This window comes from Colletes gigas, unplaced genomic scaffold (genome assembly GCF_013123115.1).
Source record: "Colletes gigas isolate AHSC1104 unplaced genomic scaffold, ASM1312311v1 Colletes_gigas_Sc00025, whole genome shotgun sequence".
Lineage (NCBI taxonomy): Eukaryota > Metazoa > Arthropoda > Insecta > Hymenoptera > Colletidae > Colletes > Colletes gigas.
In genome coordinates this window covers 1,899,633-1,925,332 of record NW_025106654.1, presented here as the reverse complement: position 1 = coordinate 1,925,332, position 25,700 = coordinate 1,899,633, and the positions used below count along the sequence as shown (strand labels likewise).

At 41.9% G+C, this 25,700-nt stretch overlaps 1 protein-coding gene across 1 annotated transcript in view; it reads left to right on the top strand.

Moving 5' to 3' along the window:
* Nucleotides 1-25,700, top strand: part of LOC122401444 (zwei Ig domain protein zig-8-like) — a 50,423-nt gene that overhangs the window by 6,659 nt on the left and 18,064 nt on the right. The gene's annotated exons all lie outside the window — the stretch shown is intronic.

Genomic DNA, 25,700 nt, shown 5'->3' with positions numbered 1-25,700 from the left:
TTACGGGAAAAAGTTTGAATTAATCTGCGGCTATCGACTGGTCAGCGTTAGCTGAAACACCTGTCGATAGATTCATCGTGGATGCTTTGGTCCCGCGAGAGGAAAAGGATCGGATTATGAGTCGCGTAAAAAGACGAAATCTCAGGATGGCGCGCACGGTCCACGATCGGTCTTTTCTTGCCTGGAACTCTTATCGGATCGGAAGTTCGTTCTACAGTAACACCCTCGCGACGCAGCCGGAAGTTTCTCGCCTCCGCGCGGTCCGCATTGTTCGAACTCTGCAAACTTTTATTCGACCGCGGCTGCTAGGAACGCTTGACCGCGGAAACGTCGCTCGTTCGAGATTTAACCAACTAAGTATTCGAATTCCACCGATGAGAATTTGGAATATTTTTCAATGAACGCGATCCCACCGATACGTCAATATTTCGATCAACTTTTCATTATGCGCGTAACGTTACACACCGACCGATAGAAAGCTTTCACCTCCTCGAATCTCTCTCTATCGTCGCTACTGTGGTTTTGCTGACTGGACGCTCGTGATATTCAACTTTTTGCGCGCCTTAACGCAATTTTGATTAGACCGCCCGTTGAAAGGATACTGCATCGTGCTCGAGTTCTGTGACATCCGAGAAAATACGATCACGACGGAAGCGCGGTATTGTTTACGGCCCTATTGTTAAGGTTACCCTAGAATTACAGATACCAATTTAACATCGTTTCTATCGAAGGAGTAGAAAGACCCTTTTTAAAGCATCCGTTTCTAACGAAAATCGCTCTCGATATAAGAATTGCCGAGTAAACGCAGAATATTTTCCTACGGACGAAGCACTTTGTTCTAGCATAACAGAAGTATCCCTTTAGTCCTTTTCGACTACAGCTTTCTCGTGAGGTAACACGATCGCGAAAACGTATCCAACGGATTCAGGATATATACCAAAGACTGCGCTTTCGCGATTCGAGTTGATCGAATATTTGGAATTCATTGATTTAACGGAAATTGGCTGAAGTTTCCCCATTTGTTGGAGCTGTGCTTTAGCTCTACCTTTCGGGGCTATGGAAATTCAAGTTGCAATCCTGTTTGGGTCGCTACTATCGATGAGTTTATCTGCGAAACAGAGACAGATAGCATTATATTCCTATCATTTATATTATAAACTGTGATATCTACGAAATAAAAACCGGGAAGTTGTATCTCGTCGAACATAGAGGAGCGTTTCGAGGCATCTGGTTCGATTATTTTAGTAAAAAAGTCACGAACTCGGCCAAGATACGACCGAGCTAACCGGCGTACTCGTAATATTCGATGCAATTAAATATAGAGAACCCGTAGCGATAGCTGGCTGGTTCGGCGCGCACGAAGACGGATTATCCTTTAAGGCGACTAATTAATTGGAGTCCCGCGCTAATTTAATATACCGAGTTAGTTGCAACGCGTGGCTTCCAACAGGCAAATGACCCACTTGCGGACGGTTCCTCGCAGAGTCGCGAAGAGAACTCTCGTCGAGGCAAGATCAATCATCCAAGAAGGTTCCTGACTCCTCCACCTGCGAAACAATTAGATCGCACAATTGAAATAGAATGGCGACGCCGGTAAACTCTAAATGGTTCCAACGGATCCGGGATTCTGGCTCGAATAAAGAGCTTTTCCGGCTCAATCCGATTTCAACCGCGAGAGGACAGGTTTACTCGCGATAATGGAAAGTCGGGCTCGCTAAACCATCGACGGTTATTTTTTTGCTCGACGTGGCGGTTCATCGGAACGGGAGACATTCGCTCGTCTCGATTGTCCACTCGAGGTTATCTATAAATTTCCAACTGATTGCTTCCTCCGTCTCCTCTTAACCCAGACAAAGATTCATTTTTCGTGAACCAGCTAACAGATTCTAAAGATTCGAATCATTTAGAGAATTCGACATTTTTAACAAACATCGAACTTACTTTTTTTCCATTAGAAAATTTTTTCGAGAGAGGTTTCATAGACACACTTGTTTGCCGCTAGCAAGGTAATTACCATACTTTGGACTTTGGGGCTGGAAAATGCACTTAACATCCAACACGAACGGATAGTGTTATCCTCCATCTCGTATTATGTTACACTATCGGCGCAACACAGGAGATCCTGGTACGAAATACGATGTCGAGTTTAGCTAGACGTAGGGTTGCAAAGGGTAACGTTCAAAGTACAACCGGCGATTAAATTAAATTCGAAATTCTAGACCGTGAGGTTCGGTATCTTCTGTCTGTAAAACATTCAAAAATTTACGGAAGCTCGAAGCATATTCGAACGGTCCGCGTTCGCGCGCAAAGTACACGTAATGAAATTTTCGCGTCCATCTGTATCGATTGGTAATGTCGATACGTTGTCAAAATGGAAATTATCGCGACCGATCGCAATGTTGGCGCGAATGGAATACATTCGCAGGATATAAATATCCACCGACAGGCTTGCGGCGTTTTTTACGATGGCGAGAAAATACGCATAGATCAAGGCGACAAATAACGTCGCGCACCGCAATATCCAAGCTAGGCGATACATCAATGCGCAATTTACGATGTTACTACGTCACCGATGCGAAACAACCCTCTTTCTCTCTTCCAGCCAGCCGGGGAAATAGGGACCAATCGCCCGACAAATCTGAAATTTATAACGGAATCGGCCGGTTAAATCGATGACATTCCCTCGCGGGTAATGTTGCTCCAGAATACTCCAGAATTCCTCGTTCGCATTCTAGAAATAAAAAATGCCACTAGTATATGCGTCGTTGCGTTGCCTATTCGCAAATGTGTACGATCGACTGAACACCTCGAGGAGTAATTTTCGGTTACCGCGCGTGAACACATATTCAGCGAATGGAATATTAGTTATTACCCTGCAGCTTTCCCATCGTATTCCAATTAAACAAATATCGTTTTCTAATTTCTTCGAGCGTGCAGATGCACGTTGTACGATACAAGGTACGATTGCTTGCGTATCCTTCAGTAGACGAAAAGTTGTACCTGGACTTTTGAGTGCCTCTCTGGTAAACGCTTTACGAAAGCGTTGTTCGATCGAGAACCACGGGAATTCCTTATGCAGGGATGCGTTCCCGTAACCCATTTCCCGAACAACATGCGATTCTTGGGCTTCCTCCGGCGAAGGAAAGAATGCGAATGGAAATGGTACGAAGAATTTCGTTTTACCCGGTTGAGTGAACTACACACGCGCGGACAGCGACATCAAGCCGCGCTCGACATGTTTCTTCGATCGGAACCGAAACGATCCGTCAAAGAGACATAACGAAAGCGCCAAAAAAATAAAACCGTAGCTTCCGTGTCAACGAACATTCGTTATCAATGGACAAATATTTCGCGTCCACGCAGCCCTCGCGCGCCGGGGTTATTAATTTGTACGGTGGCTTGTTTGTGTTGTCGGAACACTTGGCCTCGAGCAAGCTGCCAATAAAACACGTTGCGTTTAACAAACTTCACACCATCTGCTTGCAACCGATTAAAAATACCAGCGAATAGGAGATGTTTGCATTAACGTTACCGTGCAAAAAGAAAAGATTTATTTCCGTTTTTTTAAAAATGAAAAAAATTCGTAAAAATTTGAGATACATTTTCCGCCCGATGGTTGTTCCGTCTCTTAAATTAAAATTACCGTAACCGAGGAAGGAACAAGGGACACGCACGTAAAAACCAACAATGGTCGAACGAAATCAACGTCAAATAAATCGCGGTTGTTCTTTGTTAGCTGTACGATTTTCAATTTCGCAAAATCGATCGCGCCGATGCGAGAAAAACACGAGCCAGGAAATTTACGAGGCACCGAAACGGAACTCGAGGCTGACTGTTACCAGACACGTAAAGAATCTTCCTTTCGCGGTTAAGAGAAGTTTCGGATGTTTAATATTCATGTTGTAGCGTTTGGCGTCGCGCGCGCAGGCGAGATTTTTTGGATATTTCTGTACTATGTATCGAATGGACGTGGAACGGGAACGAACGAGATGCAACGGAAACTAGATTCGCGAAGGTGTTCCGTGAAAGGACGAGCCGAATAGCCGAAGCACGCTTCAGAAATTTCCATATTTGTACAACAAGCGTACTAAAGGGGAGCTTTTTCGATACTGTCGGCAGCCTCAGCGGATTCCTTTCCGAAAAGTGAATCGCGAAACTCGCGTTGACGCGCCAGAATTTCTACTTTCGTCGACGTTCAGCGGCTTTGAGCGTCTTTCGAAACTTCGAAACAGTTGGTACGATGAAAAACGTGACTCGCGGATATGGGATTCGATAACTCGTATCGCCCGTTAGACTCTCGTCCCTTTGTTCTTGTCGTTTATCGTTCGTGGCATTGACGCGTACTTTGCAAAAAATTATCGACGACTGCCAAATAAATCCGCTTGGAAAAATGCATCGATACGGCGATACAATATTCTATCGTGCTTCGCAGCAAACGCAGTATTCATTTGCATGGAGACGAGGTGATAAAAACGAACGTATTTATAAACAATCAGTGCCGAGATTAAAAGTATACAGACAGCGCGGGCAATTAATCGAGCATGATATTTGCAAAGCGACTATCGACTCTTCGCTCGGTTTATCGTTGGTCGCCGATGAGTATCGATACCGATGAATCCTTCAGACAGATAATTTGCCAACAAAAAACAGGGGACTCTGATTTACACGGGCAATAATCTTCGAACGAACGTATAGCTTTTTTAATTAGAGACAGTTTTGGATATTTGAATCGACGAATGAAAAATAATAAAAAATGTGTCACCTGATCGCGAGGATCATTCTCTCGTAAAGTACATAAACTAACCAGAAAAGAACCTCTCCGCGTTTCTGTATCTTCTTCTTAATTAAACGGCAAAGCTCTTAAGAAGCTTATGTGCTTAGATTGCCGGAGTCTTATCACCCAGACACGTTTGCAGTTGTCAGCAATTTTCTGCAAGACCGTCTTACTTCTAGAGCCGTTTCCTTCGTTGTCGATAATAAGAATTTCTTTCGACTCGTTCGCGATCGTCGCAGCGATGATTTACCCATTCCGCGCAAAATTACACCTGAGCTTTCTTATTTAAAAAAGTGAAAAATTGCCAGATACCTTCTAGAAAAAACTGTATCATTAACTAGGAAAGCACTCTTCCAAATTGAACTACAATTTACACATACAAGGTAGGCAGTGAGGGGGCTGGGGGTTCAAATAACAATCCCACGATCTACCCCACAATTGTTTGTGTTTATTTCCGCGGGTGTGAGTGTGTAGCCACACGTAGGTTAATGTTGTTAACGGACTGACTTTACGAACGTGACTACGTCTTTACCAGACTGCGTTCGACCGCGTCTCTAACAGGACTAGGGCGTCTATAATAGACTGGGACCTTTCTTCAAACGTCCCTTCAATATACATACAGGGTGGTCCACGCAATTGTTACAAGCCATAACTCCGTTATTATTGCATTTCCGAAAAAATGCCAAAGGAAAAAGATAAATGGTTCGAAGAGCACTACATCTGTAGGCCTTTAAATTTTTTTTAGATGCAACAGTGCATGTGCAATTAACAATTGCATCATTTCTTTAAATAGAAATACATATTTCTTTTTACACAGATCGATTCTTTTGTTCATTCTACGTAAAAAATGATTTGGGTACCATGGCCAAAAAATTATTAGATCTCGAGATATTTTCAAAAAATGTCTTTATTGAAGAAGATACTCAAACTCTGGTCGCCAAGTGTTTAACAGGACGACCAGGCTCGCACGAGACCCTGGGAAAATGTAAAAATAGAAAGCTTAAAACTATCCTTACATTCAATTCCCATTTATACCCTGGCAAGGGCGTAATGGCTATACAATGGACGCGACAGCAGTATGCAGTTGTATGAAATTTATTTTTTTACTTTCTGAATGCGTATAATTAAAAGTTAGTTTTAACAGAAGTTATTTTCTACTGCGCAATTTTTTTAATTAAAATTCAATCGGATTATTCCTGAAAAAATTTCAACGTCTAATTAAAAGTAATTCGAACATCGCGTTCGAACTATTTTCATCGGGAAAACTATACGATTTTATTTTGCATTGGTAACAGCGGGTTTGCTATTGCAGCTGGAGATATACAGTGCTGACCGTAAAAAACATATGCCTAATAAGAATGTATTTTGAAATCATCTGATGTACGGACAAAAGTATTGGCACATATTGAAGTTTTTACTAAGTCTGACTAAAATAATTCGGCGAAACAGTTCGCTATGGATGAATTGTTATATACGAGCATAGTGTCAAAAGGAAGAAGCCTGATCCTGACCAGGAAAGACGTTACGACACAAAGTTAGCCGTTCTATTGTAGGGAGATCGAGTGAAATTCCATCAACGTCAAAGAAAAAAAGGAGAAGCTAGTAGTCGACGCCGACAACAGGCCATCCAAGTGACGTATCTGTGTCTGGCTTAGTAGTTGTGTTTCAAGAATGCGTCAAAGTAGATACGCATCCTCGAGGCAAGGTACTATCGACCGAATAGGTGATGCTCTTTATGATTACTGCTTGACGCTATATCCAACAAAGGCGGTGTCGAATAATCAGGTTAACTTTTTATTTATTCGAACAATTACTTAACCCCCATCGAGTTGGCTGGAATATTCAACAAGATACTTCCGTAATAGGGACGCAAAGGCTCTACAAATTAAATTATCGTAAAAAATTGCACGAGGGAAACAAGCTTGTAAAGATTTTAATTAATACCTTGTAAAATATTTGTACGAAGTAAGAACAATACGGGGATTGCACCGTCGTAACGAAGTATTTGCGAAGGAAATTCGATCTAATTATTCGAGCTAATAAACGTTTAATTAAACCTTATTTCAAGCATCCCTTTATCATCCGCTTCGAGATACGTAAAATCTTGTTCGGTAAAATCTCTTTGTCAGATTTCGCAACAATCCAGACTTTGCAATCTGTTTTCACACGAATGCTTGCCTTACAATTTCGTGTAAAAGGCAGTGTCTCGGTTCACCAATACGAGCAAAAATTGAATTCGTTACTTGCCACTAATTTATTTGCATTAAATCCTCTTTCGAATTCCACCTCGATTACAGCCCCACGCCCCTGAAAAGCTAATATTTAAACATGTATCGAAGCAAAATGCGTTTTTTCTGAAATTCCCAGAGAAATTCAACACGTAGAGATAATAAAAGGCAGGGAATAAAAACGCAATCGTTCGTTTAAAAGTACGGTTTCGGTGTGAAAGGCAAACTCGTAAAAACAGTCGACTCTGGCGCGTCCTGTGCGCCTCGACGCAGCGGAAATGGCTTCTTCGAGAAGAGTTCGCCGTGACAACAATCTAGACGTAGACCAATCGTAGTCAGCACTTTGCGAGGTTAAGGTAATTGGGTGGGCTGAAAGAGAAACGCGAGTATAAGTTTTTGCACGGTAAAAGGAGCACTCCGTCCGCCTAGTTTCGAGAACAGAAACGCTCGCTGACGCTATTTCGTCTAATTAAATCGGAGCCCCTTTGAGGGTCTTAAGGCTGGCGTTTCCAGTCCTATCTCGAGTCATTTGCCGCTCCGTTATGTAACCCGCCGTTTCTTTGAATAAACGCGCCGTCTATGGGAAGACCGACTACAGTACTCTTCTTCTCCTTGGTCGCATCCTTTTTAGACCACTACAATTCAAACGCAAGCTTTCGCGACGCTGCTCGCTGCAAAAACACCTTCCGTGTTCTCCGAACCGAACAGCTTTCCAAATACTCGAATCAATCTTCACTGTATATTACATAGGTCAGCAGTTCTGTCGATTAAAATGCGGGACGATTTTAACACTTTGACTGCCACGTCACCCATATATGGGTGACAAGACTTTCCCACCATGGAATTAAAACAATTTATTCTGAAATTGAAATTGAAATGTTAAATAAATTTGTACAGGACGAAGTTAAACGTGGTTATGAAAATAAGTACCGCAGACAAATTTTAAGTTATGCAGTTTACAATTGTCTAAAATCCAAGTTTTGGACTCGTAGAAAATTGTACGGTTTTGATGTGGCAGTCAACGTGTTAATTTAAAATTAGATCTCAACTAAGAAAGATAAAAGTAGGTAAGGGTATCATTTTATCATTGAACAGGATGATTCTACATGTGAAAATTATTAGAAGAGAACGAATACGAGTGGAACATATAGACGTTTGGTCTGACGCGCCTGACCACTAATCGCTCTTTCTACTTACACTGATATCCAAGTAGTACTCCAGTGCCGACATATCGGATAAATTTTCAAAGTGCACGATTACTTTCACTTTGTACGTTTATCTCGAAGATTATTATTATCCAAAAACTTTCTCTTTTGACTGAATTTTAATTATTTTTCACTAATGACGAAAAGTTACTATCCAAGAAAATAAATATATGAATGTAATAACGGAAGGTGCATCTTGTCCTTTGGGTTTCAATAGCTGTATAGTTTGTATTTGAAACGAACACCGGTGCTTCTCGATTTAAGGGCTCGAGATAAATTGGATATGAACATTCATGAGCGGGAGGAATTGGTTTCAGGAACATAACATGGTGTGCGCTCGAAATTGAAGACATTGTCTATTCTCTTACGATGCAACTATGCTCTTCGAAAATATTAGTATCGCTGTTCGTAGTTTCGAAGCTATTTCGTTAAAATGTTCATTTTTCAATGTTTTTTTAACCCTTTAATGCTGACGTCCGTGGCATACTCGGTCACAGCAAAATATCCAATTTGTGGAAACCCGTGGCAGTCACGCGTGACAATGGCATGGCAAGCAATTTTTAATCTATCTACGCGATTGGAACAAATTTTTAAAATCGATTTTCTCGAAAACAAAGCTTCGAATAAAAAACTTGTTTGTCTTTCGATGAAAAATCGGCAGACTTCTAGATCTGATTACGAGATCCAATATCTATTTCCGTAGGATGAATCAAAAATTGACTAAACGGCGAAAATGTTCGATGCATTTCCACGAAGTTAAAGAAACGGAAACGCAGTTAAATATACAGGTGGTCAAATCGAGTTAAAAGTATATTAATGCGAGCGAAGGAAACGCTGACTCGAAAGTAACGAGCGTTTTTAGGTTCGACGAACTTTCTGCCAAGCGGTTCTTGACGGAAGAAGACAAATATTTGCGCGTAGAAGTCGGCTTCCAAAAGTTCAGTTCGTAGTGAAATCGTTGCCATAATAAACGGGTTAGTTAAAGTAGTCGTTGTCATGAAAAAGCTTTCGCATCTTCGTTTCACGCTTTGCCAGAGAATCCACAGTTCCTTATTAAAATGAAGGCCGTGATTTCTCAAACGAAATGGAAAGATGTTTGTGATCTCTCTCTTTCGCGTTCGATCTCGTGGCAGCCAACGAAGTCAATGGTCGCGTACGAGACCTTTAGCCGATAGCCAAACAAACACGCGAAAAGAAAGAACGGTGATTGACACGAGGAAATATTATAAATACAGCCCAAGGCGTACGAGTTTCTCGGTACAAAAAGAATGCAAATATTTCGCGATCCTTTCATACACGATCATGCAAGTAAATCTACATAAAATGTCTACGCGGTAAATTAATATAGCGCATGGTGTATGTGTACTGTCAGGAAAATATACAGTATGTACATATACCTTAACGGGAACGTGTCTTTCCTTTTGCCAAAGTATGTTTCTTCTATCGCTCGAAGCATGTGCGATTCTATATACATATTATTTTGTACCTAGTTTCTTGCAGTATACCATGCCAAACAAGCGAGTAAACAATTCTGTTTGCAGCGAGAAGATTTCGTTCGTTAATAATGCTCCGTTCAAAGTCTGTAATTTCTGAAAAACGTTATCCGGTACTCCTAAAGTAGGAGTAATGAGCATTAAACAGATTAACAGTGTCGAAATTATAAAATATATCGCGAGTAACTTAAACACTAGCAACGTACTAGCAGGTAACTTGAAACATCCGTTAATGATAAAATGCTACGTGAGAATAAACAACGAGGTTCTCGTTCCAGTTAATCCATGTTCCTCATAGTTTGAACATGCTTTGCTCTTGTTTACCCGGATTATTCAAACGCCGTCATATTTCGATGACTCTAAACAGAATTTCGTGCAGCGTTAGCGAATGAATGTCATCGGCAATTTCAGAATTTACCGCGAGATCAAAGTCACCGGTCTATTTGCAGTACCTAATTTCCCTGCCATGTGCTGCCGTGTTTACGTCTCGCGTCAATCGATAAATCGCATAATTACTAAGTGATATTTAACGATATACATATAGTTGAATTCTTTCGATACCTACGTGCAAAGGTATCCGAAGAAATTCAATATCGCTACTATTTGAAGTCGTTAATTACGTTTATAAATGTACTCCAAGTAATATGCAGTGGAAAATTGTAGAGATTTTCAACACGGTTGAAATATCATATGGTTGGTATCGTAAACGACACCGTGACTGCGTCGTAATGAAAACAGGAACAATCTCGCGCGATGATAGGAAAAAGGACGCGTTCGCACGGATGGTAATTTCGTTCTTACGTTCGCATAAAGAGAGATCTGGCATCGACGAGTCCTTTGATGATCGTGTTCGTGGCTTCGTATTGTTGCGGGGAACGTAATACCGGCGGTAACTGCGCTCCTCTGGAAAACGCGCTTCGAAATGCACACTCAAACGCTCCCATTAAGCGAATTCATTGGACCAATATGCCGGTACCAGGTTTCCAGAGGAGCATGCACGTTGTTACAGCCGCCGATAAAAGATAAACAACTGTACAACGAAAATCCTGCCGTCGTCAAAATCCATTCTATCGATCAACTTTCCGACAGATAAATTTCATCCACGATTTGTTGCGATCTCGGTGGCTTCGGTGTCGCCATAACGTTTTCGCGAACCAACACGATTTTGGCTCTTTGTCCTGGATGACACGTCCGACTCGAAACTTTCAGACCGTCCTCCCATCTAACGAGGAGTGGCACGGCCGTGAAAATCGCCTTTTAAACGACACTATGTGGAAGTTGTGCCACACACGTAGCGTTGCAAAAACCGACATAGTTTTTTTCAAAACGTACACTCGTTTTTGACAAATTTTACACGATGCTGATAGTTCAGTTTCGACTAGGTTGCTGCATCTGTAGGTTTTCTGCAGCTTGAACAAACGTATTATAATTACAAACTATATCGTATAATGTACTTAATTTAATTTAGTCCAGAAGCTTTTATTTTTATCATAATTACTACGTTTTAATTTGTATTCGTGTGTTCTAAAAATTCTGTGGAAAATTTCTTTTGATAGAGGCCGTAAAAACAAACGAAGCACAAACTTGTTGTACACCGCGGGAATGTTAATAACGCTACATTATTACATGCGTATGTTTTTATTTTAAGTGGGAGGCACGCTGCATTTGTGTTTATAATATTTTTTTCGTATTTCATTCATGTTCAAGAGTGTCGACTATCATAATTGAATTTGACTCGAATAGAAAAATAATTATACATCGGTACAAGAATAAAATTCAATTCTGGTCCACTGTGCGATCGGGCAGCACCCAACAGACTACTCAAACGATAAAAGAGGGGTCTGAAAGAGCAGTCCTAGTTTCAACGGGCGATAGAAAGGTCTCTTTCGGTTTTAGAAAAACTATTTATAACAAAATGGTAACGCGCGAGAACGACGCGAGTATGGAAATTAAATTTTCCTCCTCGAGATGAAAGAAGTGGCAAAGAAACCGCGTCTGTCCGTCTCCTAGAGGTCGCAAAAGCACCATCTCCTCCAGGAAGGATGCAAAAATGTTACTCCCTTATCTCATATTCTCCTTATGGCGGAAGATGTATATGTATTTTTGACATACTGCTTCGTAGGATGGAATCGGCCGCGATTCCAGCGCTCGATCCTCCTTAAATTAAATATACACGCTGGCAAGTTCAAAGGAGAACATAGAATGGAAAACATAACGAATTCATAGAACTCGTCACATTTGGGAATCGCAACGTGTACCATTTGTTAATATTTTTCTTATCTGTGCCGTTCCAGTCATTGACTTTGTAGAATTTTTCTAGTTTGATGATCGAAAGAATCTGGTTTCGTTAAATTTTCCCGTCGCATTTTCGTGTCCTGGCGACTGTGTACAGTGAAAAAATATTGACTCCGTACAGTCTGTTCGCGAAAGACTTCGGGCCATCTCTTGACCGTCACTTTCAAGAACTCTTTCGTAACACTCTACCATCTTCGTCTTTGCAGCGCTGCAACACTTTAAAACCCTACAGTGTGCACGTACAACTCTCACGGGCGGCACCAAGTACAGTAAAAGGATTCGTACAAAACTGATCTAATATTAACCAATGAACTCTCGTTTCTCGAAGGTATCGAAGCATCGAGGTCCTCTTCTTTAACTCAATCTCTCTCGTAGTTCTTGATAATTTAAAACGACGAAGCTGCACCGTTCGTTTAGAATTATAAGTAAGTAGCTGTTTATTAATGAGATTCTGTTCTGTAAAATGGAACTGTAGCAGCCTTGCACCTTTATTCTTTGAAAAAGCCTTCGAACGACGTTGAAAAAGTTCAAGATAAATTATCGAGACATTTCGCATTTTTGTTTGACGATAAAAGACCGGAACTTTCCTTAACGAGGCACGACACGCTTTATTTCCCACGAAAGTAGAATCATTTGATGTCTGGGAAATCAAGTTGGCTGGAACTCTTTGACGTAGCCCGGAGTATAAAAACGACCGATGAAAAACTACGAGGGTGCAAACGACAGCTTAATTACCGGCACACGGGATAGGGATGCAAAAGTAATGCGTTTTCAATTATCTACGAGTCAGATTCTAATTCTTGATCTGCATAAACAAACCGGCCATCCTGAACGACGTCCCCCTTTCCCATCCGAAAAACTTTCGATAATTATTCTCGATATTTCTCCCTTTAATTACCACCGAAGGAAGAGTCCACGATTAGTTTGACCGCTACTTAATATTTTGGACGGTTCTGTTTATTAAAAATATTATTAAAGCATCAGGATGTTTGCTGCGTAAAAATAGTTGATCGTCCATGTTTGCGCCAACAAGCTCCGCGAGCGTAAACGCTTTTCCGCCCGGACCTTTAGCAAATCTGATAAAACTTTTTAACCAGAGATTTAACAAATAAGTTAAATACGTCTACGCGTCGCACGCTTCAACGAAACTTGTTACGCGAAGATTTTAAGTTTACTCACGTTGAAGTTTCACGTATTTGGCAATAACGTATGAGTACGTAATATATCAAACATAAAAGCAAACCACTACGTTCGATCGCGTAGTATTATTGATGTATTCGGAGGTATCAACGTATGATAACGTCATGATCAGCAGCGTCAATCGCTGGAACGAATTACCTATATGGGTCGACGTACAAATTCGATGCCGTCTGGAATGATTTAGACGCGATTAATGTGGCTGTTGCACCGTACCCCCTCCCCCCATAGTTAGTTAGTATTCATATTGCTTTATATTTGCACGATGAGCGTAATTACCATTATAAATTATATCGTACCCGGTAGTCGAATCGTATTAAACATTCACGTGACTGAGTAAAATTCTCGTTACGCTCTTCATACCCTCGAAATAAGTCAATTTCGATGTAACGGGTCCCACGTAAATTGTATTTCGGAATGTTCGTCGCTCGTTCGAAATCCACACTGAGCTGATTTCCACGATTGCGTCTTTGTTCCGCGAAATCTAATTATGCAGCCGTTTTGCATGAAATTTATTATCGGGTGTAAGGTATCGTTGTTTATGAAACGAAATTATTTACAATATTTCGTCCATCGGGGATCCTCGATGCACACAACAGTTTGTATCGTTTCCCATATTACCGATTATTGAAAAGCAGCAAACGTACGAATGATGAATGTATTCGTTCGATGAATTAATTACAACGGCAAAGTTACAGCGACGAGTTTCCCTGTTAATTATAGTAGCATTACAGAATCGTTTAAAAATAAATCAAGGTAACTGTATATAACCGTAAACACTGCTCGTTAATATTTTAATACGATAGAAAAAATGTGTATCAATGATGTACCGTGGTGATTAGTAACGATTAATACTCGACGCAACCGAAGTTTGCTTAAAGGCAAATAAAACGCGAGCATAAAGACCAACGAGCGGAGAGTCTTCGTCCGTTCAGAACTGTCGTGCAACAGACTTTTCGTAAACTTTCCATCGGTTGATTACCGTTACTCGTTGTCGTTGGAATCTCAATAAACGGCAACCCTTTTACCAGGGGCAGGGATGTTTTGCACAGACCGATCGAGACGAAAGCGTACCGGCAGTAGTGCTTGAAAAGTTTTAATTTCTACTGGACAGGGGATGATCGTGAGGTTTCATTAAAACCTCAAAGCCAGGCTTAATAAGGTTCGTTCGCGAGATGGTACCGACGACATCCGTTGCACGAAAAGGGGATTCTGGATTCTCGGTGTAAATTCGTGCCGTATAACCGTTTAAATTTAAGGAGGGTTAAGTAAGTGGTTATTTATGGCAAATCCGTGAAACTCGTGTTGGTGTAGGGAGGACCTGCTCTAGGAAATTTTGGTCCCTCTCAGGCGGATCAGCAGCTGGAGGGACGGTTAGAAAATGCTTGATTGCCACTAGAACTTGGGGCAATTTTACGCATAAGGCAGTGCTAAAGCGGTAAAAGGGCCAACAGCAGTTTCATATTAATATCAACCCCTCGGTGTTCCAGATTTTCTCGTCACCCGTGACAGTCCCGTCGGTTTCATTCGATTAGTCTGGGTCGTCTTCCCTAAATTGCACACCGATGCTTTATGTCGTTCAAAAAAGCCCACCCTTCTAGCTTCGGGCTGTACAAAACACCCGCCGAGTGAATAATCTGTTGGCTAACGCTCCTCCATAAAACGCGTCCTCTTTATTTCACACCTTCCCTTTAATTTTACCGCAACTGCAAACATCGACTATTCTCTCGGTCTTTTGTCCCAACGTTATTAGATGCCTGACCATAAAACGTTCCTTTTAACCGGGTGACCAGAAAACGTGTAAAGTTTTTCTAAACTTCGTACATACATTTAATATAGTTTAAACGTCATAAACGATTTCAAGTTTAATTCGGTAAATAATTTCTCTTTACCCATAGATTTTATTCGTTCCTAGAGTTTTGAGCAAAAAACAAACTGTGAAAGTAATACGCGCTAGCGATGCCATTGATTTCCCAAATCTGCTGGATAACTGGAAATTTCCGATATCCTACCAGTCGGATTGCTTTTTACCGATGTGGATGTTCAGTCGGATATGATCTAATATCCGTTGAAATGACGGGCCAGTAATTCGACTGTAATTCAATGTCCGTTTAAGATGCGTTTCGTATCACACGCGGAATATCGAATCTGTCGCAAATACGACAATACCGTGTCGCGTCACGACTGGATATCACGCTCAAATAATTTGTTAATTTGTTAGAAACGTAAAAGAGAGAAGAATCTTTCTAGGTTAGCGAAAATAGGTTTCTCGCGTGAATTTGGTAAGGCGTGGCGACGAGCAGGAAAAAAGATTGGTCGATTCGCGCGACGCGGCAGGCCGAAATAACACAGAAGCGTTAAAAGTCGTCGCGGAAAATGGAAGATAAGCACAGACTGGTGGGTTTTTAATTAGCAATTATTCAAATTGCTTAAGAAATTTATAGAGTAGCTATTAGAGGGGGGTTAATTTGTTCGAGTCAGTCGTTTATTTCGGGCGTTTAAGCATTCGCGAGGAACGCGGTCACGCGTATGTACGCGCGCGGTTCGACCTGGCAAGAAGGAACCGACGAAATAATTCATCCGGTGTTCTCCAGCTTGTGAAGTGTAATGTGGAATAATGTTTTACACCGTGGCGGGTCTTGGCGGGAATGGGTTGGGGCGCGATGTTGCCTGCAGCCGCAGCGACGAAATGAATTTTGCAGTATCAGGGGGAGCGTGCACTTCATCCGTCATAGTTTTTGCTCGGCCGCGATGGCATTGCGCCAATAGACCGACTCGGCCCCGTTATCATCCCCGACGAGATACTGCGTTAACAACGATACGATAAGGAACGAACCGTGAAACTTCAAACGCTGGCTTAATTGCATCGAAGGCTTACCGTATATCCATATAGAAAATACTGGTAACGTGAGGATCGATAGGTAGAAAAATTCCTGTTAAAGGTATAGAAGGAACTATTGTGCAAATTGGTTTCGTTTCCGGGAATTAGGTAGCATTGGGTTCCGGGAAGTTGTTTCGGTTGAACGGGACTTTTAATTAAGTGCTTTCCGTTCGTGTCTTTAGAAGTGAATTATTGCTACGTTTCCGGCGATAATGAAATGGAAATTTCATGAGTTTCGTTTTAAAAGGAACACTTTAGCCATTCGAAGGGGAACAGAAAGTTATTAAGAAACAAACCGGAATCGGAAGTTGGAATTTTCTGACTGTATAATATGGTCCTGTATAGCTTCCTTGCGAATACGATGCAATCAGTCGAGTTATTTGGAGAAACGATTCTGGGAATATAATAAAGTTTCATCCTTTTGAGAACATAAATCGTAGAAAATTTCGCCGACGTTGCAGCGGCGCGAACATCGATTTTTAAGAATCAGTGTTTTCTGCCTTTCGCTGGAGAGAAGTGCAAACTTATTAATATTCATTTCACATCAATCTTCCGTTTCCATTTGGCTCTGTTTGAAACGCGAATCACTGGTAACAGGTTTTGCATGTTCACGATCGTCGAGCAACATGGCAAACAGTCCGGCAGCAGAAGCTTCGAAAACAAGTCGGTCAAAAATATCGCGACGAGAGCGAAGAATATAATTACTTCGTTAGCGTGCGTTTTTCCCTTGCTCTTTAGCGAAAATATCGCCTTGGGTTACGAACATATTTCCCCAGGAACCCGGGGAGTGCGTCGGTCTTGGCGAAAACTGGGTTAAATCTAAATGAATTCGGCGTTTTTTGCATAAGACCGGAAAAGTAGTTGGTAACTGCGCCGTCGTGCGAGAATTTCGCTTTAAAATTACCGTTTATGAAACCAGTTCTATACAGGGTGTATCGTATCGCGTGTGGCCAACTTTCGCAATCGATCGATAAAACAAAAACAATATGTATGACGTTGCTAGAGGAAAGGAGTAATATAGATCTCGAGAGATACCTTGGAAAATTCAGTGACCGCGGACGAATTGGTCTGTCAAAAGCGAGCAACGAGGAAAAAAGCAGAACGAACGACAGATGTCGGAAGTACGGCTCGAAATGCGAAAGTTCGTATGAACGCAATCGACGGCGTACGTCGAAAATCCCAGAAGCGGAAATACGGCTGAAATTCCGCGGAAATAGACGCCTAGGTTGCGCGACAGGTGACGTTGACGATTCAAGTCGACACATGCAGCGCGTTCGCGTCAACCCCAACCTTTTCGCAGCGTAGGAACCGACTCGCAAAAAGTGCATCGGAAGGAAAAATGCCACTTACGGCTTCCGCGACTGTGGATGACACTTCCCTATCGAGAATCTCGAGTTTTCTCTCACAGCACAAACAACCTCAGCGTGTCGCGGAAACGTTTCCAACAGACTTCTCGAGAGACAGTTGCAATTTTCATATCTTCCAATTGCACGCCGCGTTTCTTTCCATTAATCAACTTTTAAACATGGGAAGCACAGGAGAAACCGAATAATCTCCTGTCTTTCGCGTTGAAGCGCACTGAAATAAATTTACACCGAAGCTCTTTTCGATCGAACGAACGTTTCAAATTCTACGAGCCCATGGAATTTACTTAAAAAGCAAATAGAGTGCGTATCGAACAAATTTTCTGCCCAACTTCTGTTATATTTGCGCAGTTTGCGAAAATAGGAACGCTTCTGCGACAATTCTTCTCGGTTTATCGGAAACTCGCTATCTTTCCGGCAATGGCTTCACCGTTATTTCGAAAGTTTTATTCGTAAACGACGTTCATATGGCGGACGCGGCAAGCCAGCTATTGTAGTTTTTTCCTCGACCATGAAAAAACATCGTTGCTCTTTGTTTCGAACTCTCACATTTCGGCTCGACTTTATTTTAGGTATCGGTGTTTTGCACCTTTGGAAATATGTGTTCTTTTCTTTTCGATCGTTCGTTCGCAATTCCAAACAAAAATTATTAGGTAACGTTTCCATACGATGGGCAGAGTACAGTCCAGTAAATGCAACTTTAACTAGCATTCGAGGGCCATGACTCTATCCATCGTTTCTTGCGACGTAATTTAGAGTCGAGTTAGTGGCATTTAATGGCCCATTGAATTTGATACGACTACAATCGCCGCAATCATTAATTAGAAAGTCGACTGGTTCGGTTCCAATTCAAAGATGTTTTACCTGTACGTTGTTACGGAAGACTAAAATATACTAAAGGTTCATTTTGTGTGAACTACATTTGACCACAAAGTTCTTGCGGAACGTCCGCGAGTAATTGATGAACTCGCTAAGTGGTCTTCTAAAACTCCATCACCAAAAGGGTCTACTACAACTCGATAAGGGTGGTCTTTCGAAAACTGGTATATGATTGCGAACACTTAGCCTCAATACTCCCTCGGGACGCCAAAAGTATCTCTTCGTGCTTGTCTCAGTCCGCTTTTACAAGAACGGCGATATACGTTCGTTAATGCGTCTAACATCCTGGCCGGTTACCGGATGTATCAACGAACGACCAACGAGGAATAAAATAATTTAGCGAACTGTCTCGGTGTCCTGCAGCGAATGAAATTTCATTAAAGTTCCTTAACTTTCCACGACGTATCACTGCACGTCGCATCAGGCGAGTCATTAGTCACGTCGTAGGTAACGTGGCAAGCTGTTACTCGACGTACCTTGAAATTTATTATTAAGGCGAGGAACTGCTGGCTGTCGGAGTCGGCGAATCTAGGATAACGGGAGCCCTCTGTTGGAATCCACGAAAGGGAGAAGGTCGAACTCCTTCCCCCGTCCGGGCCATCCCAAAGTTTCCTCTTTTCTTATCATTTGATGGTTCCTTAATTTCGCTTTTACACTTAGTACCGTACACTTAGTCACACGGTACGGAATGATTATTGCGAAACAACCGATTTGTTGCAGGTCTCTTATTCTGTGCGTTGTATTACGCACCCTTACCAGAGAATTGTCCCATCAATAGTAATAATACGAAGTTTTTGATAATGATAAAATCAACTACCCCGTTGCAGTGTTAATAAAACAGACAACGGGCTTGGCAAGTAAGTTCCGCGCTAGAAAGTTTTACGAAATAAGGAAAAATGATAAAACTTGGGAACGAAGCGGACGGTTCTCGGTTACAACGCCACGTGACATTGTTCGCGCGCTAAAAGCCGAGACATTTTTCTAGCCGTGCATTTTCCCATATTTCCTCCTTACAACGATATATGTTGCAGCTTTACGATGTAAAAGTCATACGAAATTGGACTCTGTCTTCCGCGCGAACGATATTTCTCATGAAAATTTTATCGATCGACGATGATCGTCTACGAACTCGAGCGCTATCAATTTTCTAACAATATTTTCTCTCAATTTTGAATCGATGTCTTGCGTTCTTTGCCTTTCCAGTCGCGAAACATAGCGTTCAAAATTTCCGTGACTATCGAAGAAATAAAAACATGACTACGAGGACGTGCGTAAAAAAAAAAAATTGGTTTCGTGGTTATTTTCAAGTCTGCAAAGTTTTTTCGCGCAGTACCGTACGAGCCCAACGAGCTATTACACCATGAACGATTAACGATTTACTCGTGAGCAAATTTTTTTTACTATAATCATATTCGTCCACTCGAACCGTACAACTTACCCTCAGTCATTTTTCATACCTTCAGCAGCAGCGAGGATATTTCACCCGGTCGTGATAAATGGGACCCCATATATTATAAAGATACTTGAAATAACAATTTCTGAATACTGCTGGTACGGCTTTGGCTCGCATATTCCCGCGAGTAGCGCAATTGTTACGCGTTCCACCCACTTCGGAGCGAAACGCCAGAACCTTCCTACGAACTAAACGGACTTTTCGCGTCTACGAAAAATTTAATAAGACAAGCACTTTTATTAAACGCGTCTAATTTAGTTTTTATGTATTTTCGCCGGGCAGATCTTGTTTTAAACCTTGGAGTCGCCGTCCATAAAACGCAATATTACCCGAGTTATTTTTACGTAAAATTCTGTCATTCGCCGAGACTTCTTATACGATCGTACGTCAAGGGTTGGGTCCAAGCACGGACGTACGATAAAGAGGTTGGTCCGTCCTTTCGTTTTCAGGTCAATCGTTTCGAAAGGAAGAGGGACGGTCCTCGTAAACTGTATCCACAGTATTGAGAGCCTCGAAATCGCTGGTTGCGAACGCTGTCATCAAACGCAAATAATATCTAGCTTCCACCAAACTCCTCGTGCATCGAAAATCTGTAAAACCAAGAGCATCGTATCGCTTCGTCTCGTACTGGTAGATATTCCGTGTAAAACATTTTTTTATTTTTAAGCTACGATCCGCGAGTATTGACAAGTTCCTACTCGAGTTGGAGCTTCGAAGGAAACGTCGACGCAAGAACATCAACATGTTTGCTGTTCTGTCGTCGGAAAATTGCCATCTTAAGACACCCGTTTACCAGACTCGAATACCTACTTTTCCAAAGAACTTGTTCGTGCATTAAAGACTACTTGACTGCCTATGTGTATGTAAACTAGAGGTGTTTTCGCTAGAACGTCAACATCTAACCAAACATCCGCGTCTGCAAACTATGCTACATACTTTCCTACAGAAGTAATTCTCGCTCGCACTCCCGTTCGTAACCTTGTTCGCATTGTCCCTTTCCTTTTCCCATTTACTCGTGCAAGCAGCCATGTGGCATAGTTCGTCGGTGCAGATTTTAGGTTCAATATTCGCGTTTGAGCGGAAATGCACCTTGGAACGTACCGTAAGTTTCAACAGCTCTATAACTCCGTTGCACTTTGTGCTAATTTACTTCCTGGGTTGGATTTCTGGAATATTATAGACTCAAACTAGAAATAAAAGTAGCATGCGCGCCCATATTTGTGTAAGTATAGCGATAGAAGACAAGAGGGAAACATTTTCTTCAAACAACTTGGTCGTCTTTAATTTATTAATGTAATATCGCGTACTATATTGGAACGATTCGGACATCGTACGCCCAACCATTTTCCTCCGGAGGATTTGCAACGCCTTATGATGTACGTAGCAGCCGCGAGCCTGAACTGTTCATCTTTTGGCAGTTTTTCATCCCGTTCGTCGTTCGGTCGGCAAGTTCTAGTCGTTCGAACGGCCAGTCGAGTATTATTCCCTCGATTACACTTAGTTCTCGCTTTTCTCTTACAATTTTTCACGACCCCGACTGGCTCGTGTGTGCGCTGGACCCTTCCGGGTTTCTCCTCCATGGACCCATTTCGCTTTTATTACGACGAGAGATTTTCGCACCGCCATCCAGCTAATAATTTATCACGCGCGTCTGCTGTTTCTTGTTCTCCCAAAGGTCTTCGATACGGCAAACCGAACAGGCGTTTCTTACGGAATTTGCCTCGTAACTTCCGAAAATTGAAATTGTTTTTCGATCAATTTGCGACATCGGGGAGAACGGATTCTGCCATCGCCCTTCGTCTGTCTCGAGCAAAAGCCCTTCGTCCGAACAACTACTCGAATCGAACATATATAAAACACAAATCAAATTGTTCTACGTCGACTAATGTTGTACGATCTCCATAAAATATTTCTCCAGAGAGGATGGTTATATAAAAAAAATTTACTGCGACGTTTCTCTACCTTATAAATTCTCGAGGTTATACGAGCAACCTTGCGAGTCTCGGAGACCACCTCCGGTAACACTTCCAACTTCTACGGAACATCCCCAGTAACACCTCCGCATGCCGTGCACCACCTTAACAAACCTTCAAAGTTCTACGGACCATCTCATTTACGCGGGATTACTTGCGGTTGAAACTGTTAAATGAGATATGTCATTAATAACGATGCTCGCTAGCTATTCCGCCGTACTTAATTCTATGGAAACGACGGTACCTCGGATCCTCGAGATTTTAATGCCGAAAATTTCTCTCGTAGTGTCGTGAATTATGCTGAAATACCTAATACTTTTACTCGGAATTGTTTGTGACAGAATTATTTGATGAAAGAGAATTTACATGCGTAAAGCTGCTTCGCTCTACTCGGATCAGTCTCGATAATTGTCTCTGAGAGCTCGTGTTACGTGTTCCTCCTGTTGTCAATGTGCAAACAATTTTCTGTACCAACTATACAGGATGTTCAGCCACTTCTGGGAAAAATTTTAAGGATTAAGGATTTTAAGAGATTAAGAGATTAATGATACTAATTTGTTCATTGAAGCTTCGTTAAAAAGTTATAGAAACATTTTCGGCCATACAGTACGTATATTTTCGGGAAAGAATTTTTTTCTCGGAAGTCCGTAGGATTTCGGGGGTATGAAATTTTTTAATAATTTTTTAACGAAGCGTCAATCAACAAATTGATATTCTTGATTTTCATTTTATTTTGACCTCTAGAATCTCCCATTAAAATTTCTCGGTGATCTTTGTTGGAACGAGATATGCAAAACTTAGAAAAAAGCAGTTTGATCTAAAATTTGGTAATTCCTTCAAAGCGTCGCGCTAAATTACAAGAGATTTGAAAACGTTATTAAACTTTTATTGGAAATTTCAAGAAATATGTTTTCCAATGCGAGGGGTAAGTGCTGGAAGGACTCGTTTAAGGAACAATGGAAGGAGGTCAATTGAACGCGATTGGTCAATTCACGATAACGGATAACGGGTGATCGATCATTTGGCATATTCGACTATTACTCCAGTAATCGAACGTTCCTTTAATGGATATTCCGATAATCGGCATACCACGGACATTCTTCGGAAATTCTGCGTCGCGTGGATCGAAGAACAAAATCGTAACAACTGACCAACGTAGAGGGTGTTGAGAAACGAGATTCAAATAGTATATCCATGGTGAACGATACATTTTCCTCTAATTATCATGAGATCGAGACAAAAGAATGGCCCAGTAACGAAATATTTTATCACGTTGTATTTGATCCTTTAAACCATTTAACTTTTAATACATTTTTTGGTAGCACCCACGCAACGAAAGATATTAAGCTACACCGAGTCGAATGCCTTGTATGTATAAAACGTGCCAAATAATTTTCTTACAAATTGCCTTCTCCGCTCGTTTCGAGCGAATCTCCGAGTGCCTTTCATCCCGTTCCAATGAACCGACGAAATTCCAGCAACCTTAGGATTCGCACAAAGGGAGGGTTAGTTTCTTCTGTAACAAGCAAACACAGCCGAAAACACTTTGAAGGTGGCTCGACGAGGTGGAAACAGCGCGAATAATTCAAGGGGTCGTAAAACCAGTAGAATTAACTCGAAAAGAGGAAGGGTAGGGATTAATTTGCGAGCCTCTGTTCGATTCTTCGAATGGCTTGGAAAGCTTATTACGGTAAAGGATCTTAGAAGAAGGTGGATTGTATCATTCCCTTGTTTGCTCCGAAACCCTTTTGGCCGTGATAAATGTACACCGAGGGGCTCTGACGTCTCGATGCAATTTCGAAGATAAATATTCCTAACCCAAATTCTGTGGCCCGGTAATTTACTTTTTTAGCCGATTTCGTATAAGCGTGGTAGCGCAGGAGAAAAATAGGGTGTAATATTTTTTTCTGAGAGTCCATTAAATCCACCGAGACGTCACCATTCATCGTACGTTCCTCTATGAAATATTCAATTGCTTAGCGTCGACAAAACTCACGGTTGGAAGGGCTTGAGAATACTGGCCGTTCTAATACGTTTGCATTGGTCCTGCTGGGCGAGTTAAGCGCACGGAAACACCGAAAGGCTTTTCCGCGCGAAAATTGGGATTGTCGAGAGTTTCGGAGACGCTTGCACGAATTCTGTAATGTATCAGTCCAACGGTCGCCGCGTTAATAACAATCGAATTCTTGATGAAGTACCGTAGAGAAAGGGTAAAAATGTCGCGACCATCGAACAAGAAAAATTTGTCGAATAAAACAGCACGTCGCACGTTCCACGATACGGTTAGCAACGAGTCGTGACTTTTGTCGTTTCCGTGATCGATTAATGCATCCTGCGAGCGATATTTCCTCGATTAAATCGTGCCGTATATCGCGACACTACGGTCAGAAACGAGGGATACTTTATAGGCATTTCAAAACGGTTAATCCCCGAGGTTGTCGCGAGCACGAAGCGTGGAAATATTTCGCGCGAGCTTCGAACCTCGAGCCCGGCCGATCTCGTGTAAGAACCAGTCAAATAAACAATATTTCACATCGAAAGCTCTGACCGGGAAAGGGAAAGACGACGGGAAAAAGAATATTTAACAGCCTGCCAACTGGTTCTTTGTTTCGAGGAACGAAATTGCGAAACATTAACGTTGCTCTCTCTCTCACTCTGCGTGCCGTTGTCTCCGAATAATTTGATACTTTCATGGATGTATTCGACTTCATTAACCGGAGGATCTGTTCCCAGCGTGTGACGGTCTCAAAGGATTTTTACCGTATAACATTTCAACCGAGAAACACGACAACGCTTCTAACGCGCTTCCATGGATGGACAAAACGTATTTCAAAAAGTATTCGAATTACGAGTACCGTAATTTGTATTCTGTTTCTAGTTCGCACGTAGATACGAGCGAAACACGTGTGCCTGCGCAACGACGCGTACGCTCAAACAATTCTCCACATAAACAGATACAAACACGCTCACCGACACGGACGTCAACGTAAAATAACGCTCGACGAAAATATTTGGAGCCTCTGTTTCTCGTCGCTTTATATATAACAGGCATTCTGAAAATAATACAACTCCTACCGTGTAAGGGACAAAAATGTCAATTAATTTTTACTCGTATTTATATTGTTGTCCTAGTGCAGCCCTTAACTTTGGCCTAGCATACTTTTCACGAACCGGCAACACGCATACGAGTATCCTACTCGATTCGTTACGAGTGCGTCAAGTATTCTTGTGCGCCATTCGTTGAGGTACCTAGAACGAATGCCGAAAGCATGGCGTGTGCGTGATGCGTGGCTTGTTGCAGCAGTGTAAACGTACCCGTTACGGGCACTCGTGCGGACGAGATCGTATTTGCCGCAGTGCAGGACTACAGGCAACAGGATAGTTATGCGCCAGTCGTTCCACCGTGTACTTTCGGGCCACTCTGCTTCGCGAGAACCATTCGGATATTCATGCGTTTTGAAGTGATCGCTGCCGCGTTGTCCGATCCGGAATTGCTCGGATAAATTGCGCGTCTCCCGAGCCTCTGTAAACGAATTCGCGATTACACTTGTAATTAACTTTCCTACCAACCTTGCTCGTTCTCCAGTCGGTCGAAGCTGTTTGCCTAGTTCGAAACGAAACGAGCATCGACGCGTGCGCGCCGTACGGTTCTAAAAGAAGCTAGTTTTTTTAGTAAAATCTTGGGACGAACTTATGTGAACAGTGTGCATAGCGTAATCTATATACGTGTCTATACGAAAGTTTCAATTTTGCAAAACAAAGGACAATGTTAAGTCATAGAGGGGTTTACTGACCCAAGAGCGTACAGCCTATGCTATACACCGTTGGAAAGGTCTCGCCAAGGCGAATCGACTGATACCGTTTTTAACTTCGATATCAGATGGGATCATGTCGAAAAATGGCCTCAAAATTCGAGATTTTGCGGTTTTGAACAAAAGAATCCGGTCGTAAAAGCCCA